Below are 21,026 nucleotides of genomic sequence, written 5' to 3' on the forward strand. Positions count from 1 at the left end.
GGGGGGGGGGGTTGCTGTCATCTTAATGGACACCCCCATCTACATGCTCCCCACCCCATACCTATAACTCCCATACCCTGAACCAAACCCTCTGAGTTCTCTACCCAGACACTGGTGTCCCGATCCATTCTGGGTCCCAGTAAGGCACAATGTCCCCCATCTCCTGACTCCCACCCAGGCCCAGTCTATCCTCTCCTCTCCATCCCCTCTCCTTCAGCTCAGGTGTTTGCGTAGCTCACCTTTGCCTGTTCTTTCCATCTTCACCGTCATCCCCTGCCTGATCTCTTTACTCACTTTGGAAGGGTCACTGTCATGCTGGAAAGAGAGCAGCCGCCATCTGGGTCTGATGTAGCCCTGCCCAGCACACCTTCACAACTCCACGCAGCCTTCCCGCCAGCTCCACTGTACCAACGTTGTTCTCGTGCACAGCTTCTCCTGGTCTCTGAGTCTTTCCCACATCCTGCCCCCTATTCTTAGAAGACTTGTCTTGTCCCCTGTTCCCAGTGGTAGTTCATTAGCCACTCTCAGGGACCAACTATTTAGTTTTTTTTGGCCATCAGACTCTCCCGACCCCTGAAGCAGAGGGTTAGCTCAAGTCTCATGCTTCTGGGCACATGTTGACTTTCTCCTGCATTGTAACAACAACCCAGCACTATTGGGTTCAGAAGGTGCATGAGGAGTCTGATCTTTTGCAGGGACTGGGCTCTTACTTCTTCTGGAGCCATTGTCTCATCTACAGATTGAAGTTCTGGAGCTCCCTGGAGCATGCACTGTGGAGTCCTTGCCCTGAAAGCTCATCCTCTGAAACCTGATTTGGCTTCCACAGTTTACAGGGCATTGGACTGGCATTTAGGAGACCCGAGTTCCAGGCCTGGGTTCATCAATAACTCCCTGAGCTCCTGCTCTAACCTGTTGACTGAACCCAGAGGAAAGCATGAACACATCCAGCCCAGTGGCATCTGTGTGCACACACCCACGCAAGTGCATGTGACACCTGTCCTCCTTGCTCCCTCCTGGGACACTCTGAGGCCATTTCCTCACATCCTCCTGGTGCTCTGACTCATGCTGCTTTCTGGAATCTTCCTAGAGTCTCCACTGAGGGGAAGCTGAGTCGCTGCCCATGGAAGGCACCACTTTCCCTGAACAGGAGTGGGCAGGAAACTTTCCAGCTGCAGGCTAGCAGCTGGAGTCAGCAGAATGAATGCTCTCCTGCATACTTCAGTCTTTAGAAAACCAAACCAAACTGAACCTTTCATTTTATTCTGAAATCATTAAGAATAGAGGATAATGACATAGTTACCTAAAGAGCAGTGTCGTGAAAGCCTATGTGCCCACCTCCCAGCTTGATCAAGTTGTGACATTATATATACTTGTTTTTTTCTTCATTTTTAAATTTTTTATAAAAAGGAACTGATTCTTAAAAGGTCCCCTGTCCTGCCCTAGTCTTGCGAACTGGGAACACACACTGGGGAGAGAGGGAGAGAACAGGAGAACCAGAGGCCAAGCCTTCACCTCTCCTCCCGCCGCACGCCTTACAGAATTTAAGGCTCTACATAATTGGGCCCATCTCCCTCTCCTTCCCTCCTCCCTTCTTCCTCCTCTCCCTCCTCCTCACTTGACATCAGGGTCAGTCCCTGTTTCTTTAGGCTACAAAAAGGAGCGTGCATAGAGGGTGAGAAAATAAAGTGACACCCCCTGAGGCTCATCCTCTGCCCTGAGACAGAGGCTCAGTGTCCGTTATTCATCAGGCTCTACATTTTTCCTTTGCCATGTTCTCTGCCTGGAATTTCATTATTTTCCCTCTCTTGCACATGCCCAGCTCCTATCTGTTCTTCCAGGCCTAGCTCAGATGTCATCTCCAATGGATATTTCTCTGATGGTCCCACTAGAAATGATTTTTGTGTTTTTCTCACATCATCAGTGCCTGGAATTTGAGTTTTGTTCATGCTTTGTCCCTGACCCCAACACTAGCATATCATAACCTCCTAGAGGCCAGAGAGAGTGTTTCCTGCTATTTTAAGTCTTCCACACCCACCCCACACCCCCTCTGAGGTCAGTTATGATATGAAGCCAGTGGGCAGTGAATGTTTGCTGAGTGAATATTTGTTTGCTACCTATCCACAGCACCTACAGCAGAACTGCCACATGGTCGACACTCAGTGAAGATTTGCAGGATAAATGAATGAATGAATGAATGAATGAACAACTGCATACAGCACCCTATCCTTGGGGCAGGCATGTCTCTACTAGTAAGATTTGGTTTCCAACCTTCCCTGCTAGGCCTGGCATTTTCCCTATGTCTGATTTCAGGAATGAGGTAGGTGTTTCCCAATGCCCAGGTCAGGGGCCACGTTCCTGTAGGAGTTCAGGGCAGGCTCCGCTGAGTCACAGCAGCCCAGTCATGGAGCACAAGGAGCATCCAGATGCATCCCCACCCCTCCCCAGCACAGCCTCCCCTGCTCCCCACCATGAGGTGAGCTGAAGCCACAGGGCCTGCTGGTTTGCATGAGTCCCAGTGTACTTCTTTTTTTCCCCCCAGCTAGTGACTTTAAATCGTCTTTAAAATGATTGCTCAACTTGAAAACCCCTCCAGGCGGGTGTCTGGGGTGGTTTGGATCACTGCTCAGCATTTCATTCCTTTCCCCAAATTGCTCATTATTTCATCTGCATAAATTTTAGTGACAAGATACTGCCCCAGGCCTAGGAAGGTCAAATAGACCTTGTAATGGGGTAGCAGAGGCGAGATGGGGGGTTGGTCTCCCCGAAGCACATGTCTGCAATTTTCTCAGGCTCTGTCCTCAGCCAGAGCTGGCTCGGAAGGAGGACAAGAATGAGCTGCTTCCAGGAGGCTGCTGTCCTGCAGGGCTCAGTGGCTGGACCTGGGCGCTGCCTCTCCCTGACCTCAGCCCATCACTCTCCTTCAGCACATTGTCACCAAGGGCCCTGTGTGGGCAGGGGACAGAGGCCAGATGGACCCTCACTCCCACCTGGGCTGGGGCATCTCCTCCCTGTCAGTCAGTCAATCCATCTACACCTACTTATCGGGCAAGGCCATGATGGGGCTGGGAAGGGGGTCAGACAGGGAGACGAGGCAGCTGTGTTAGGCAAGAGACAGGCAGTCAGAGCTTTGGGGAGAAGGAACTTGGGACCTATGGTCTGAAGACGGGGCTTGAAGAGGGCCTTGGGGTTGGCCAGAACCTCTCTAGGTCTAAACTTTCCACAAGCTGTGCTCTTAGTCACCAGTTCCCACAGCCCTCAGAGCTGGGCCTGGGTGGCTGGGGTCCCCAGCAGTGAGCACGTTTGTCCTGGACTCAAGTCCCCTCAGGTGTACCTGAGTGAGCTGTTCAAATATTATCATTTTGGGGCCTGGCATATGGTGGAGGAGGTTGGGAAGGCAACTCTGTGCCAGTCTGTGGATGCTATAGAGGAGGAGGTTTAGTCAAGGGGTTCTTCAGGGGAAAGTGGATAGGTGGGCAGTGCTAGAGCAGTCTTCAGTGCAGAGGTCATGGAGGTGACGCCAGCACAGCGATTGGGAAGGTGGGGTGGGTGGCTCAAATGCCACACTGAGGAAGGTAGACATGTCCTTTAGGTTTGTGGAGCCAAGGCAGCTTTCTGATCAGATGAGGGCCCTGATAAATGCAGGGCTTCAGGCCCGGCGACAGGGCAGTGGAGTTGGGGCAGGGGGAAGGAGTCAGCAGGATCCAGGCCTGATGCCAGGTGGAGAGTAGTCAAAATGAGGGCAGAGGAATCCTTCAGTCCCGGCACCTGTCCCCACATCTCTCAGCCCCCTCTCGAGGCAGCACACCAAGGAAACCCCGGCCTCAGCACTGGAGGGGAGGTTGTTGAAAGGACAGACTCTGTGCCTTCACCTGGCCAGGTCGAGGGAAGGAGCCGACTGGGACCTAACAGGCTTCACTTTCAAGAGAAGGAGTCTGTGCTCCCTACTCAGGACTTCAGCTTCCCAATGATTCCCTCACTATCTCTAGAAATCCAGTTAGTCCATTGTCTCTCCGTGTTTGCCAAGAGCCTCCTATGAGCCCAGCATGTTTTTAATCCCTTGAGAAATAAAACATGGCCCTCATCCTCAAGGACCAAACTACATGCAGTGGAATTTTAATTAAACATTTTTGGACTGTGACCCACGGTAAAAATATATTTATCATTATGAATCATGACCTACTATGTGTATCTGTCTACTCACCCATCCATTCATCCATCTACATTCATCTATCCATTCAAAATGAAGGTTTCACGAACCCTTACTAGATGTGGTCCACCTTGAATACTTTCAGTTTGCTTCTACTTTTTAATGCTGTCCACATCCACTAAACTAATTTCATGACCCACTGCTGGGGTGTTACCTGCAGTTCGATAAGCGCCGGCCACATTAGGGGAGTTGAACCCAGCATGCTCACACCAGTTAGCAGGCGGCCTAGGAGAGCTGCGTGGTATTGAGATACTCTGTGCGGCAGTGTGGGCTGTACATGCTCCGAGTCATCTCGCAGACCATAATGCAGAGCAGGAGCTCTGGGGCGGGAAGTGCGTCACCTCCAGCTCTGTCTCTGCACTCCAGCTTCTGTCAGTGTGGCGGGATGGATGCCCTGCCTCTGAAAACAACTGAAACAAAGTACAGGAGAAAATATTTTTTAAATAAACAAAAACACAAACTTGAAATAAGAAACACACCATTGAGCTGCCATCTGTTGAGGTCTCCAGATGAAAGCAGAGTTGATGCAGGTGAGCAGGTACCAGAGATGGCTTTGCAGGTGAGGGTGTATGCCAAAGCCTTACGACCTTGGACTTCCGTGGGACTCAGGAAACCAGAGTTAAAGGCAGGGCTTACCCACGGAAGGAAGTCTAACAAAAGGTAGCCACAGGAACCTCAGATGCTAAAGGACTATAGTTTCGACTATACCTGCCCATGAGAAATAAAACTGCCATGCAGAAGGGGAGAGTGGGCAGACTAGCCTGTTTGAAATTCACACTGCAGGGAGAAGATGGTCTCTCCTGAGAATTTGTAACCATCAGCAAGCCCTCAGGCAGGTGTTAAGCCCAAATATGTGACCCCTGTGCCAGTCAAGGATGAGGGTGACTTGGACTAGGGAAAGAAGTAGAGAGATTTGGGAGAGAATTGGGAATTAAAAGTAGACAGGACTTGGTGCTGGATAATGGGTCTAGGGAGTGGGAGGAGACAAAGGTGACTCTTAGATTTCCAGCTTGCCCATGTGGGGAGATGAAACCATCATTTCTTAGAAGTAAACTGGATTTGGGAGGGACTATCATGATTTTGATCTTGGACCACATTAAGTTTGAAGTGCATTTGAGCAATCCGACATGTGGGGTAAGCAGTCAGAAATTTGGGAGTCATATCTCCCCTAGAAGATAATAATGGGATTGGGTGAGATTACCAAGGGAGATAGTTGAGTGAGAGGAGACAAGGCCGAACTTCTCCAGGAAGAACTCCAGCTCTAATTAAGAGGTAGAGACAGGCAAGTATGGAAGGGAGTCATTGCATAGGAGAAAAACCAGGCACATGCACTGCTAGGAAAATCAGAGGGAAAGAGGACGCAGAGAGACAGGCCAATACCGTGGAAACTGCTGAGGGGTCTAATGAGAGAGATGAACATGTCAACTGGGTTTGCAATATAGCAGATGTAGGTAGCCTTTTCCGGGTGTTCTGGTGGGAGCATGGGGGCAAAGAGGGCAGAGTGGATTGGATGGAGAGTGAGTGGGAGGGAGGCAGAGGAAGCTGAGCGGGGCAGGTGAGGAGAGGCGAGGGTGGAGGGGCGTGGAGATGGGAGCCATTGGAGCAGAGAACCACCGGTAGGATGAGTTAGGATAAAAAGGAGGAAATGGGAGAGGCTATGTGAGAGAGGAGGAGAGGTGATAGTTCACGCTTCCTGAAGAGGCCAAAGGGGGTTTGATGGGTCCAAAACACAGTTGGGGACTGGCTCTAACCTAAACAGAGGGGAGGAGGAGGGTGTAGGCCCCAGTGAAGGTGGCCTTGGGTGGTTGGCAGCAGATTGTAGCAGTTCTTTCTAACAGCTTCTGCTTCCCCTGAGAATAGGAGGTGAGGGCTTTTCCAGTGTGGAGATGGTGGGGGTGGAGGTTTTAAGAGGGCCGGAAGGTTGAATAGGGAGTTGTCCCAGGGAGTGGGAGAGAGTTGACAAGTCTTAAGGATGAAGTCTTTCATTCATGGATTTGGAGGATATTACTGTGCACCTACAATGCTCCAGGCCCTGTTCCAGGCCCTGTTCCAATCCCTGGAGTCACGTCAGTGAACAAAAGAAAACAAGATGAAGATATCTGCCCTCATGGAGCTTACTTTCCAGATGGGGACATAGTAAACAAATCAGTATGTAAGGTATGTGGATGCTATAAGTTGATGTAATAAAATCAGTGTGTAAAGTACATGTCTGCTATTAGATGACATAATAAAATCAATATGTAAATCAATGTGTATGCTTTAAGATGAAATGTGCTATGGAGAGAATGAAAGTGGGGGTGGGGTGGGTCGTTGGGGTTTTAAGTAGAGTGGTCAGGGCAGGCCCCGCTGAGAAGGGACAGCTGAGCTGAGATGTGGAGGCAATGAAGGGGTGAGGCATGGCTGTCTGGGGAGGCAGATGGCCATGGATTTACGGGAGTGTCCATCTTCGCTGGGGTGCACTTTGTCCGGAAGGGCTGACAGTTTGGATGGGAGTGGAAGAGAGAGAAGATCATGGTGATGAAGGGGTGCCAGATCCCAGGATCCAGGGCCTTGACTTGTCTGTTCAAGTGGTGCTGTTGTGACCAGGATGGTGGCAGGGTAAGGAAAGGAAAGAAGCCAGAGGCATGGCTGGGCAGTGCGGGGAAGGTGGACAGGCCTGAGCCTCAAGGCAGGGAGGAGATCCCCTGGAAGCTCACAGGGGTGTGTTTTCATCCTCTCTGAGGACTCCATCAGCTCCACCACTCCGCAAATATCAGTCATCTTATTTTCCTGCAACAGAGGAGCACTGAGGCGTGTTGGGGAGCCTGCCCCTCCCTGCTGTGCTCTTTGTGGTTCCTACCTGGCCTCTTCTGTCTTCACTGTCAGATTGGGGCTCCCCTTATTGCTGTGTCAGAATTCCATGCACACAAAGAGGAAAAGACAGTCTGAGGAAATCGCCCTTCTAGTGACAACTATTTTGGCTGCTCAGAGAGATTTTTCCCTCTGAGTTGTTCTTGACTGTGTTCTGGAAAGGAGAGGTTGTCACAGTGGGAAGCTTTTAAAATTATGGGTATGGGGGTTGACCCCATGGCTCACTCAGCAGAGCACGGCACTGGGAATGCAGCGACGCTCCCACTGTGGGTTCGGATCCTATATAGGGATGGCCAGTGCGCTCACTGGCTGAGCGCGGTGCAGGCGACACCAAGCCAAGGGTTGCTATCCCCTTACCGGTCACGAAAAAAAAAAAAAAAATTATGGGTATGGGACAAACCATGCCAGGCCGGTGCTAGCACAGTTGCATCTTAAACTGGGAGATTCCTTAGAGACGGGCTGGCTTTGCTTCCTCAGGGACTGAGGCCTGCAGAGGCCAAGGGTCTACCCTGAGTGACTCCTGTTTGTGACATCCCCTGGTTGAGGTCCTGAGTCCACTGGCATCTGCTTTTACATCTGTCTCCCCATGGTGAACTCAACCATGTTAGCCTGAGTCTCTGGCCTCTAGTAGATCTGCCATGGATGCCTGGAACTGTGGGTCAGGAGTGACAGTAGTAACTTCAGCTGCTGTTTCCTGGCATCAGCCACTGTTGACAGGTGGCCATCATTATTGTCCTCATTCCTAGATAAGGAAGCTGAGGGACAGAGGTTACCAGAGACACCCAGAGTCAAGTGCACATGGTGGCCTATGACAAGAGATTGGGATCACCTTCTCTATCTACAATTAATAATGAAGCTGCAGCTGAGGCTTCCAGAGGGTGTTCTGGGCAAAGTGATTTATGAGCCTTATCTCATCTGATAACAGGGAGCTTGTGATTACTCTTCTTTCACTGAGGGCCAAAGAGGAGCTGGGCAAGATCATGTGACTGGCCCAGGCCGCACAGGTGGCAGGTAAGAAAGAGCCCCAGAGTTCCCTCTTAGCACCTCGTTGTTCCCCCGCCTTGGTGGCATTTGCTGATGTTTACAGATGAACCACTGGAGGAAGCTGTCCTGATTCCAGCCTCATAAACCCCACTGTTGCAGCTTGTTTGCATTTGTCAAGTTAATTTGTTTTCCAGACAGAACCACAGACTAGTGTCCCTGCCTCCTCCAGTGTGCCCCTCCCCCTGGCCTAGCATCTGCCCCAGGGACATCCACAGCTCCAGGCTGAGGGAGAGACGGAGGGATGAGAAGGGGCCACTCTGGCCAGGACCAGCGGCCGGGGGGCAAGGACAGCAGTGCCTCCCCCTGAGGCTGGCTGGCTCCCTGGCTGGGGCAGGTGCATGATATCTGAACTCTGGAGGGAAATTTACTGCACAATAAAGGAAGAATGGCCTGCTCTGGGGACAATTAAAGCCACATTACTGTGGAATTACAGAGGACGCCCGGGGAATTAGCCACATCCAAAGCAGCCAGGAGCACCAGGGCCAAGAAATGTGGGGCGTTCACATGCGTGTTCCCCCGTCTCCTCAACTTGTACAAGGAACCTGTCTGGTGCCTAAACTCCCTAATTTTAGGGCAAGAAAAACATTTCCTGAGACTACCTGAGGAGATGTATTGTCATAAAACAACCACACTTGGCCCAGGTTGTGCCTTAAGTAGTTCTATTCCGGTTACAAAACCCACTAAGGCACTGGATGGAGGTCTAAGAGGGAGGACTAAAACTCATGTTTGCAACTGAGAGAAAGGAAAGTGACAATATTCTGAGCCAGAGTGGAGCAGGCTTCCAGTCCCAGCCCCTGCTGTGAGCTGAATGAGCTGAACTGGGGCCTCAACATCCTCATCTGTAAAATGGGGATAGTGGTGCCTTCCTCACCTGGTGTCTATGAGAATATTGGGTGGATAAAGTATATAAAATGAGGCCCCCAGTATCTCCATCTTTTTTATTTTATGGCTTCCTTTAATGAGATGAAAGGAAAGCTGTAAAGGGTGCAGTGTTTAGAAGAGCCAGTGTGTTTGTATTAGTTTTCTATCCAAGTCTCCCGTGGACTGGAAGAAGATAAGGAGATTCACAATAAAATAAGTCACAAGTTGGGCGACTTGAGCTGTCTAGGGTTTGGAAGACTCCTGGGAGGCCTCCGTACCCTTTCATACACATTCCTCATTTATCTTCATGCTATACCTTCAGGATGGGGAAACTGAGGCTGCGAGAAGCAGCAGCTTAGTAAGGTACAGGGTGGGGCCTGTAGAATTCTGGCCTCATGGGGATGTCATGAAGAGTAATGACCCCATGGGTGCCTGTTGCGCAGAGAACCACTCCAGGCAAGTCACCTGTTAATGCTTCAGTGGCTGAAGTGAGCAGCCCTGGCAGATGTAAGCTGCTCCATCTTTAAGCACTGCCCCCAACTCCCGCTCTCCACCCTGTTGCCCACCTCATCCTTCATTTGTTGTCTTTTCTTTCTTAGAGCTCCTAGAAGCCCCTTACTCCTTCTGAGCACATCAGAGTTCTAGCACAGACAGATGTTCCTACCCGCTTTGGGGGTAAGGCCTCAAGGAGGGGAAAACCTTTTTTATTAACACCTTGGGACTCAGTCCCAAAGCAAGCAGCAAAAGAGAGTTCAATCATCTTCCGTCTCCCATGACCTTTGTTGGTTAACAGTGTAAGACTGGCCCAAAAGCACGAATCTTAACTTGATGGGAAGGCTCATCTCGCAAAGACCAGGAGGCACAGAGATCAATGCACAAGCAAGAGGTTTTTATTTCCGGCATGCTGGAGGTCGCCCCGTTTTCAGGACAGGAGCGGCCCCGAATTCACAATGCAAGCAGCTTTTATACAGTTTTTTGAACAGATACTGTGATAGGATCAACTGTTGGTTATCTGTGGCGCTTTTAGATTTACAGGTGGGCTTCAGCTGGCGCCTTTTGGGTTTACAGGTGGGTTTTAGCAGGCTGGCACCCCTTTAGTGCATTTCTCAATTGTTTACCTTCCCCGGGGTCTGGCTTGGTGGCCTTTGAACCAGCTATTTCCTGAAACCAGTGGGGGGTTATTAATGTTTAGTGTGCTTGGGCCTGACCTTTGTCACGGCCCCTGATAAGCTGCGTTGCTTATGCATTGTTCAGTGTGCTCGGGCCTGACCCTTGTCACGGCCCCTGATAAAACTGCTTTGCTTATGCACTGCTACAAGACTGCATACATTAAGGTTATATTTTTCTACAGTTCTACTACTTATATTCTATGCCCCCCTACATTACAATTTATTTCCAACACAGGCACACGGTGTCGGAGGTGCATCGACTACAAGACTGCGTACATTAAGGTTATATTTTTCTACAATTCTACTACTTATATTCTATGTCCCCCCTACATTTTGATTTATTTTCAACAACAGCACTAGAGGGACCCATGGGTCTTTACAGGTGTGGGAAGGGTCCCCTGGCAGCCATACCCTCTGGGTGCTGAGACAGAGCAAGGCAACAGAATATCTCTGATTGCTTCAGAGCTAGGTGTTTGGCCACGCTGTTGGCCCTCTAAACAGTTTGGAGAAAGGTGAGGGCCTGACTCACCAAAGGATTCTGCTTTCCTGTAAGGGCCAGTCCTTTGCTGGAGTTTTAGCATGACAGAGCCAGCAAGTTGCTGGGATGGGTTTTGTACCCAAATCTGAGGGAGATGTTCAAAATACTCAACAACTGGTACTGCATGTCACCCACCTGGCATAGAGATGCCAGCTGCAGATAGCTGTACTGGTGCATTTCCACAGAAGATCACTCTGCCCTAACTCCTTTGAAACATAAAGAGTAGCTGGTTTTTTAGCTGAGCCACTATTGTCCCTTTGTCACTGCACTGATCCAAAGATCCATTCAGAAGATACTCAGCAGCAGAGCCACCATCTCTCTGTGAGGAAGAGTTTACAGTAGTCTCCAGGCTGTTTTCCCTAGCTGTAACTGATAACTTAGAACATCACTCTCGAAGGACTATTAGGATTCCTTTTCTATGAATAAATCCCCCCACATTGGCCCACAGGTAAGTCCTTTTGCTGTTTCCTTCTGAAATGCATAGTCCCTACCCCACGGACTCAGGGTCATTTGCAGACTGGACCCCCCTCTACTAACTCATGCATAAGAATGTTAACAAGGCCAGTCCTGGCCTCAAACCTAGAAGGATCTTAGCCTAGAGATGGAAAGTATTTCCTTTAGGCTCTCTGAGTTGGAAGGGACTTTATCACTCTGGTTCTACCTCCTTCCCAGAGCTAAATCTCCTGGACCTTATTCCTCTACTTGAATGCCTCCAGGCACAGAAAGGTGGCTCTCTCCCATGGGTGGCCCATTCCAGCTCCCTTGTCAGCTGGAATCCTCCATCCCCCATCACTCCATCTGTTCCATGACAGGCCACCTACATTCTTCAGTGTCATGATTTTTAATTAAAGTGTTTAATTGTAACCTTGTAAACACTTTACTAATATCTAAATAAATTGTATCTACTGGTTTTATTAAAATAATTGGATTCAAAATTGTGGTTCAGAGTTCGATCAGTTCCACCACAGATGTGTTCTGATGAAAATAGCCTTCTTTGGCTAGTCCGGGCCACTCTGATCATATTTGTCTTCCTCCTCCCCATTTCTCCCAAAACTGCAGTGTGATTCTATGTGGGGATCTTTGCATATGAGGCTGGGGTGTACTAGGGAGTAATGGAGGCTCTTGGAAGCCTGGGTGTGGGCAGAGAGAGGTGGCCTATCTGCTCAGCATTGATGGTGGCAATTAGGGAAGGACACATAGGCACTAACAGAACAGGACCTGAAGAATCAGATGACAATTTGAGTTCAGAAAAGCCCAAGCAGGACTCTTCCTTCCTGGGCCTGTTGAATTGAGGGGCCCTTTAACCTCCTCTGGGACCCTTGGATGCTGAGAATATTAGAGTTGACTTCGGTAAAAACCGTCATGTGAAATCATTCATCTTAGGCAGAGCACAAGTTTGACAGGGATCTGGAATGTGTTGGAGATAGGACTGCCGTGCAGTTCTTGAGGCATACTTTCACTAAACATTATTTGTTGAAAATCATATTCAACTGGGCGTGCTGTCTTTTTATTTGCTAAATCTGGCAACCCTTGTTAGAGGGTGAATTAGGAAAATGAGAAGACATGTTGATATTGACCCAGAGGGGCTCACCCGAACCGCCGTTTCAGCCTGCCTCATCCATGAGCAGGAACCTCCGTCTCTCAGGCTCACAGGGCCCAGTGTGCAGGGTCAAATCCCTGGAGCATTTTAGGCTGGTCTCTGGAGCTTACAACCCAGGTCAAAGTTAACTAAAGAGTTGAATTAAATAAACAGTCAAGCAGAAGGGAATACGGCCTATGGGGTTAGTGGTGACTGAAGTAGGGTGGCGTCCTGGGAGTTGCATGTTTTCCTGCCTAGTGTCAGGAGCACAGAATCAACTTTGAGTCATTAAGCCTCCCTCCTGCCAGCCTCTCCTGCTGCCACTGGAGTCACGCCTTGGATCTCCAGCCTGGCATGTGCCAGACTCAGCGATGGGAGCCATTACAGATGGGAAATGACTCCAGGGAGCCAAGAGCCAGGCTTGGCAAGCACCACTGGCAAGTCAGCCCTTGTGTGTCCATTTGAGAAAGCACATGGAGTGTGTCCACCAACTCTGGGGGAGAGGGGTTGGAAGGAAGCCCCCGTGCTGCTAACCAGGCCTCTCAGCAGGGCGGACCCCGGGAAGCTTAGCTCTGACCACCCCTTCTACTGTGAAAACCCTCTGCCTTCAGGGATGAATTCCATCAGCCATGGGAGTTTATCAAGCTTCTTTCTGGCTGAGACCGTGCCACCCTCGCCTTGCTGGAGGTCTGGAAAGAGCCTTGAATTTGTGAGGTGAGGGGTTAGCCACCACTGACAATTCCCAGGTCCTTGGCAAAGTCCCTCTGCCTCTTGGGGCCTCATACTTTTCTCATGTCTTCTATGACAAGAGGTTAAACTAGGCAACCTTGGAAGGGTGCACCAACCCAAAGAGGCTGTTTTTCCCCTGGGGAACAATGTCCCCTTTCCCTATTTGGCTGATAGATCTTGGGTGTGGATGGGAGTAGGGTGTGGTGTTCATGCAGGTCCTGTGATAAGGAAGACACAAATCCCTAGTCTCTGGACCTCCAATTTGAAACCATTTTTGCCCTTGAGGATGAGAGAGTTTGCATCTTGGTGGTCATGGTCAGTCACAGAAAGTTCCAGAACAGGGCAGTGACGAGACGAGGGGATTGTTTGGAGAGGGATTTGGGGTGGAGGGCTGGTTGGAGTGTGAAGTCCCTGAGGGAGGTGACAGGCCAGGGCCCACCCTCCACCCAGCAGTGCTGCCTGGGCGGGGCTCTGAGAAGGGAACTCAGAAGATGATCAGAGAAAGGCTGCAGACAGAGAACTGATGACCGTTTGGGGCTTACCAAAGCCTCTGTGGCATTTCCTCCGCAGAGAGGGGCCTACCCGCTGGCAGGGAGAGAAGAGTGTTTGTGCAGCAGAACCGGAGTTGTTCCTTCAAAGCGAAGGGCCTGGGAGATGATCTGTCCTTAGGAAGGGACTGTCTCAAAGCCTTAGGGGGAGGCTCAGAAGCCAAAAAAGAGCAGGGGAGAGAAAAGGCTAAGATGTTTATAGAGAAAAATAGTCAGTGGAAAAAGTGATGGCGAGGTTGAGCAGCTTTGGGGGATGGCTCTCTAGTTAACTGGGGAGGGGTCGTCACACCATACAGCAGGAGGAAGAGCCACAGGGCCAGGGTGGCACTTTGGGGAGTGCATAGCCTCTGACCCTGGCCTCCCAATCCTGCCACGGCCCTGATCCTGACCCCACAGAGTGTCCTCTCCAGCCCGCTTCCTTGGTCAGTTTGCAGGGACCATATTCATCGGTCAATCCCCTGCTCAGTTGGAGTTCACATTTCTGCTGGAAGAAGACAGGACTCACCCGACTCACCAGCCCTCAGACTTATCTGCCCCCCACCCCCTACCAGTCCCTTCTCCAGAAGCCCAAGAGGCTCTACTGGGTGGAGCAACCCTCCCAGCAGCTCTTTTGCCTGACATCTTGACAAAGAGCACAGGCCTTTCCCAAGCCCCACAGGTGTGAAGAACTTGTTACTGTAGTGTTTGCTCAGCCCTGTGAGTGGCCTAAAGGACTGTTGACAGAGGGTCCCTTTGTATTCAGACTTGGCTAAACCAGTCTAAGCCCTCAACAATCATAGAGCACTTATCTCCAGGGACTTTATCAGAGACCATCTGTAGAGCCAGGGCTAGGTCTGGAGCTCACAGACCCCTCGAGCCCATTCACAAACACTTCACATGCAGGTGTATGAGCTAGGTAACAGGAAAAAGGTCCTTGGAGCCTTGGTTAAAGAGATAATAAGCTTTATTCAGCACACAAATATCTAAGAACTAGGCAGTCCACAGAGAAACTGAGCAGCCGCCAGCAATGTAAACATATTCTATTTTTAGACACGAGCTCTGCGGACCAGCAGTTCACAGCCATTGCATCACACATGGAAGAGCACACGAGAATGGCAACAAGATAAAAATACACAGGCGTGCATGTGCACTAACTCTACCTCCACACAACTTGTTTATAAAGAATGTGCTGCACCATCCCCAACAAGACCTGAGGCAAGGGGGCCTGATGAAACTACTCTATTTTCCTCACAATCCACCCCTTCAGGGTCCCTTACCATACAATCTACATGTTCAGAACCTTCCATGATGTTCCCTTAGTGAGGATAAATGACCCTTACATTCATATAACCTATTGTCTGTTCAATAGGCCTTAAGGCTTGTAGTTCTGCCCTTTAACTATTAGCTGCACATTTCCAGTTAGTAGTCATCATTGGTGTGATTTTCCATGGGAATCCTGTAGTCATACTGATGGGAAGTTCCATGTATATTCAGTAGGCTGACACATTGATCACACGAATTTATGTATGTGTCCAGTCAACTCTGGTGAGGTGCCTGTAGCCAGAACAATATGGGCGAAAAGACAGAAGGCTTATTGGTGCCATTAGGGGAAGTTCTCACCCCTCTGGTAAGATACATGCCAGTTTGCCATCCTGAGAATGGATGGTTGCAGGAATAGATATCTTACCTGGCTTATGATACCATACTTTATCTGCTAACACTGTTGGATCTGTAGGTTCTACATGTAACAGTACAGAGGAACTCATAATTGGCCATAATGATAATACAAATGTGCCCTTTGGAATAGAGTGTTTATCTGTTCCCGACCATGTTACCTTTACTTGAAGAGGCCAGGTACTTGTCCCCAAGGAGAAACTTGCAAGCCTTCATCTAATCCTTTACCCCAAGGCACTATTAGACCTATCCAGCATATACGGGGGGCTTCTATTCTCCGAGGCCATTCTCATTGTACTGTCTGTCCCTGTTGCAAACAGGTTGGGGCCAGTAAGAGAATATTTCCATTCTTGCAATATCCTGGCTTCAAAAGCTTATCTTTCGTAGTGACTTGAAGTTGTATAGGTGCTGCAGCCCTATGCAACAGAGCTTCCACTGGAGAGGGCCCACCCTTGAAGGGTCGCTCATTTAGAATCCTGACTGTTGGCTGTAATTGCCATGCCCACCTCTTCAGGGAAGGGGGTAGGGCAGATAGACTTAGTCCCTTTTTTTAAAGGCCATTGTACCGTTCAATCATTCCTGCTGCTTGGGGATGATATGGCACATGTAACTTCCACTGAATGGACAACTGAGAGGCCCACAACTGAACCCATGTCCTGTAAAGTGGGTTCCATTATCACTCTCTATGACTGCAGGCCAGCCATACATGGCAGTAAGGCTATTCAATGCCTTACAGTGTTTACCTGGTCTGTGGCCTTACAAGGCCATACAAACAGAAGACCAGTAGCCGTATCAACAGCTGTGAAGATGCATCTGAAATTCTCTGACCTTTGCAGTGGTCTGACAAAGTCCACTTGCCATCGAGTCAGGGGCACCCTTGCTCAAGTTATTCGTCCATCTGAATGGGGCACCCGCCGGGGGTTTGGACTCTCTTGAGCACATACTGGACAAACACGACAGGTGTCACTACATCTTCCCATTTTATAGGCAAGGCCCGTCTTTGAGCTGCCATCCACATGGTTTTGCTTCCAGCATTCTGTATTCATCGATGTAACCACTGGGCTACATCAACAGTTGGGGCTCTCTTCAGCCATCTTACTTTAGCCAAGTCACTGGCTTCATCATTTCCTGGACTGGCTAAGGGAAAGTGTCCTCTGACATGGAAAGGAGTTACTTCTTTCTCGTGTCCCAATTGCCATAACCCTTGCCACATGGCTTGTCCCCACAGGGTACAGTGGCCTACCATCCAAAGTAGATATTTCCAAGTAGAGATCCAAAGGATTAAACCTTTGTACACAGACCAGGTGTCAGTACAGATGGTTAATGGCCCAGGCTCATTCTTTATCACTATCCTTACTGCTCTCAATTCAGCCCATTGACAGCATTGCCCTGTGCTGTTTTCGTACCACATAGTATCTCTTAAGGGCTGAACAGCAACAGCTTTCTACAATGCTGAAGACCCCATGCTAGAAACATCTGTATACCAAGCTTGCTCTGTGATAGGTCCCTGTCCCTCATGGAAAGGTGTAGCCTCCACCTCTATGGGTAACAATTGTGTCAAAGTTTCCTCCACAACCTCTACTGGGCCTAACACAGCTTGCAACTCTTTGGACAGAGGACTCGTTGACACAGTGCTCTTTTGTTCTATATATGCTCCCCATTTAGACAGGGTGGGAGTATGAGCTGCACCTGTTTTAGGGTTGGTTGCCCATGTGCGCAGCCAACCTATTATGGGGTATGTCATCCTTACTAGGACTTTGGCAGTTCCTGTGATAGCTTCAGTGGCCATCAAGGCAGGATACACAGCCGCTAATTGTTTTTCTATTAGAAAATAATGCACTTCAGCGCCCTACCAGACCTGAGACCAGAATCCTACAGGTGTTTGGAATCGGTCTTGTCTCTGCCACAAACCCCATCCTAACCCCTCTTGGGTTATATGTATGTCTAATTCAAAAGGCTTAGTGGGATCAGCCATGTGTAAAGCCTATACTTGCTGTATTGCCCTTTCTGTAGCCTGGTAAGCCTGTTGTACCTCCTTGGTCCAAACCCAGAGGGTTCCTCTATTTGTTAATGCATACAGTGGGCGTGCCATTTGGGCAATATGGGGTACAAAAGTTCTCCAATACCTCAGAAGTCCTACATATGTCTGTAGCTGAGCTACAGTTGTGGATGGAGGGTATGCCTATATCTTGTCTATAATAGCTTCTGGGATGACACTCGTCTTACCCTATCAGACCACTCCCAAGAATTTGACTGACAGCCCAGGTCATTGCACTTTTGCTGTGTTCAGGGCCTACCCACATTGTTCCAAATGACTTAGCTGCGTGGGTTCCAGGCAGGTCCCTCAGGAGTCGTTTTGCTTCCCCCTCCCCCCTCTCTCCTCTTTTCTCATGAAGCTGCCTTTTCCTTCCTGCCTTGAAATCTGATAATGAAACTAATACCCAATATTTTTACCTCCAAGAGAAGTAGGATATAAACAGGAAGGCACAAAGGATTAATGTGTCTCTCTGAGGATGGGGCTGGGGACAGACCCCAGGAGTTGGGTGACACCTTCGTGTAGAGCCAAGGGATTCAGATGTGACCTGCTTTGCCTGATGCATTTTTCCATTGTGTAGATAAAATAAAACAAAGAGAAAAGAAAACAAGCCATAAAATACTTTGCAGAACTCTGAGTATGGGCAATTGCCACTTGATGTCCCCAAGAAGTAGGAGGAGGGAGGTGAGCCTTGATTTTTGTGTGACCAGTTGTTTAGGATGAACATTGTGCTAGTGAAAGGTAAATATGGAAGAGAGATACCAACAGAGCTTCTCTTTGGGGTGGGGAAAGGGGGCTCAGAGTCTAGGGTGGACCCTACTGGGGATGCAGATCAGCTAAAACTGCCTTTACAGAGGAGGACACAGGATTAGCATCTGCCTCCAAGAAAGACCAGAAGATGCTGCTATAAGGCCTTTCCTGGTACAAAGGAGGCCTGAGGAAGTGAGACCTGGATAATCCTTCCAGATCCCTGTCCCTGGACAGGTGCACCAGGCCCTGTGATTTCTGTGTTTGTAGGAAAGATCCAGACTCTGAGCTGTAGTCTAGGCCCAGCCAGTGATGCAGGCCCTTTCCTCTGGGGAAGAAGACTTGGGCTCCAGTCCTTGGTCCCTGTTTACTGGCTCTGCGGTCCTGGTATGGTTGGTCTCTTCACCTGGACAGAACCCTCTCACTCTGGTCTGGAAGAATGAGTCCAAAGAGAGTGCAAATGTGCTTAAACATGACATGACAGTCCTCTGTGCGGGAGGACAGGGTCCAGCCACGGACTTTTGCTTTGCACCTGGTTGAACTCAGCCTTTAGGGAAACTTAGTAAGGCACTCAGGAGTCATTCTCTCGTCTAATTTGGCTTCCAGCTGCTTCCAGACTTCACGATATCAGCTGTCCTTTCTCTTGTATCCCACACAGCACCTCCTGTAAAGCCCTCCTCCCTATTCCACTTGCAAACTGAATAATGGGTGAGTGATTTGGAGGGTGACTCTAGGGAGATCTTTTTTATTTTTTAACTATTCAAAATTTATTTATTTATTTATTATTTTTTTAATTTTATTTTGTTGATATACAATGTGGTTGATTATTGTGACCCATTACCGAAACCTCCCTCCCTCCTCCCTCTCCCCCCTCCCACCCAACAATGTCCTTTCTGTTTCCTTGGGGGGGCAACTTCAAGGAATTGTAGTTGTTATGTCTTCTTCCCCCCCCCCCGGGTTTTTTTTTTTTTTTAAATTTTTTTTTGTCGATATACAATGTGGTTGATTATTGTGACCCATTACCGAAACCTCCCTCCCACCTCCCTCTCCTCCCTCCCACCCAACAATGTCCTTTCTGTTTCCTTGTCGTATCAACTTCAAGGAATTGTAGTTGTTATGTCTTCTTCCCCCCACCCCCAGTTTTGTGTGTGTGTGTGTGTGAATTTATTTATTTTTAGCTCTCACTAATAAGTGAGAACATGTGATATTTCTCTTTCTGTGCCTGACTTGTTTCACTTAATATAATTCTCTCAAGGTCCATCCATGTTGTTGCAAATGGCAGTATTTCATTCTTTTTTTATAGCTGAGTAATATTCCATTGTGTAGATATACCACATGTTCTATATCCACTCATCTGGTGATGGACTTTTGGGCTGGTTCCAACTCCTGGCTATTGTAAAGAGTGCTGCAGTGAACATTGGGGAACAGGTATACCTTCGACTTGATGATTTCCATTCCTCTGGGTATATTCCCAGCAGTGGGATAGCTGGGTCATATGGTAGATCTATCTGCAATTGTTTGAGGAACCTCCATACCATTTTCCATAGAGGCTGCACCATTTTGCAGTCCCACCAACAATGTATGAGAGTTCCTTTTCCTCCACAACCTCACCAGCATTTATGATTCAGAGTCTTTTGGATTTTAGCCATCCTAACTGGGGTAGATGGTATCTCAGTGTAGTTTTGATTTGCATTTCCCGGATGCTGAGTGATGTTGAGCATTTTTTCATATGTTTGTTGGCCATTTGTATATCTTCCTTGGGATATGCCTGCTTAGCTCTTTTGCCCATTTTTTAATTGGGTTGCTTGTTTTTTTCTTGTAAAGTTGTTTGAGTTCCTTGTATATTCTGGATATTAATCCTTTGTCAGATGTATATTTTGCAAATATTTTCTCCCACTCTGTTGGCTGTCTTTTAACTCTGCTAATTGTTTCTTTTGCTTTGTAGAAGCTCTTTAGTTTGGTGTAATCCCATTTGTTTATTTTTTCTTTGGTTGCCCATGCTTTTGGGGTCGTATTCATGAAGTCTGTGTCCAGCCCTATTTCCTTAAGTGTTTCTCCTATGTTTTCTTTAATAAGTTTTATTGTTTCAGGGTGTATATTTAAATCCTTAATCCATTTTGAGTTGATTTTAGTATATGATGAATTTCCTTAAGTGTTTCTCCTATGTTTTCTTTAATAAGTTTTATTGTTTCAGGGTGTATATTTAAATCCTTAATCCATTTTGAGTTGATTTTAGTATATGATGAGAGGTACGGGTCTAGTTTCATTCTGTTGCATATTGATATCCAGTTCTCCCAGCACCATTTGCTGAAGAGGCAGTCTCTTCCCCAGTGTATAGGCTTGCTGCCTTTGTCAAAGATCAGATGGCAGTAAGTGTGTGGGTTGATTTCTCGATTCTCTGTTCCATTCCATTGATCAGTGTGTCTGTTTTTATGCCAGTACCATGCTGTTTTGGTTATTATAGCTTTATAGTATAGTTTAAAGTCAGCTAGTGTTATGTCTCCAGCTTTATTTTTTTTTTTGCTCAGCATTGCTTGGGCTATGCATGGTCTTTTATTATTCCATATAAATGTCTGAATAGTTCTTTCCATTTCTGGTAAAAATGTCATTGGAATTTTGATGGGGATTGCATTGAATTTGTATATCACTTTGGGTAGTNTTGTTGGGAGCCTTCTGATAACAGCTTCAATCTCCTTTATTGTTATTGGTCTGTTCAGATTCTCTGCATCTTCATGGCTCAGTTTTGGTAGCTTGTATGTGTGTAGAATTTTATCCGTTTCCTCCAGATTTTCAAATTTGTTGGCATATAGTTGTTTATAGTAGTCTTGAATGATTCCTTGTATTTCAGATGAATCAGTTGTAGTATCGCCTTTTTAATTTCTAATTTTTGTTATTTAAATCATCTCTCTTCTTTTTTTTTGTTAGCCATGCTAATGGTTTGTCAATTTTATTTATCTTTTCAAAAAACCAACTTTTTGATTCATTGATCTTTTGTATTGTTTTTTGGGTTTCAATTTCATTAAGTTCTGCTCTGATCTTAATGATTTCTTTCTGTCTACTAACTTC

General features: G+C 48.1%; 1 long non-coding RNA gene across 1 annotated transcript in view; it reads right to left on the reverse strand.

Annotated features, from left to right (window-relative positions):
- Positions 1-21,026, reverse strand: part of LOC103596416 — a 93,522-nt gene that overhangs the window by 56,853 nt on the left and 15,643 nt on the right. Inside the window, exon 2 of the long non-coding RNA XR_551042.1 lies at positions 4,362-4,617. This is a non-coding gene — a long non-coding RNA (uncharacterized LOC103596416). The remainder of the gene's footprint in view (positions 1-4,361; positions 4,618-21,026) is intronic.

The sequence above is a fragment of the Galeopterus variegatus genome, unplaced genomic scaffold (genome assembly GCF_000696425.1).
Source record: "Galeopterus variegatus unplaced genomic scaffold, G_variegatus-3.0.2 Scaffold2006, whole genome shotgun sequence".
In the NCBI taxonomy this organism is placed as follows: Eukaryota; Metazoa; Chordata; class Mammalia; order Dermoptera; family Cynocephalidae; genus Galeopterus; species Galeopterus variegatus.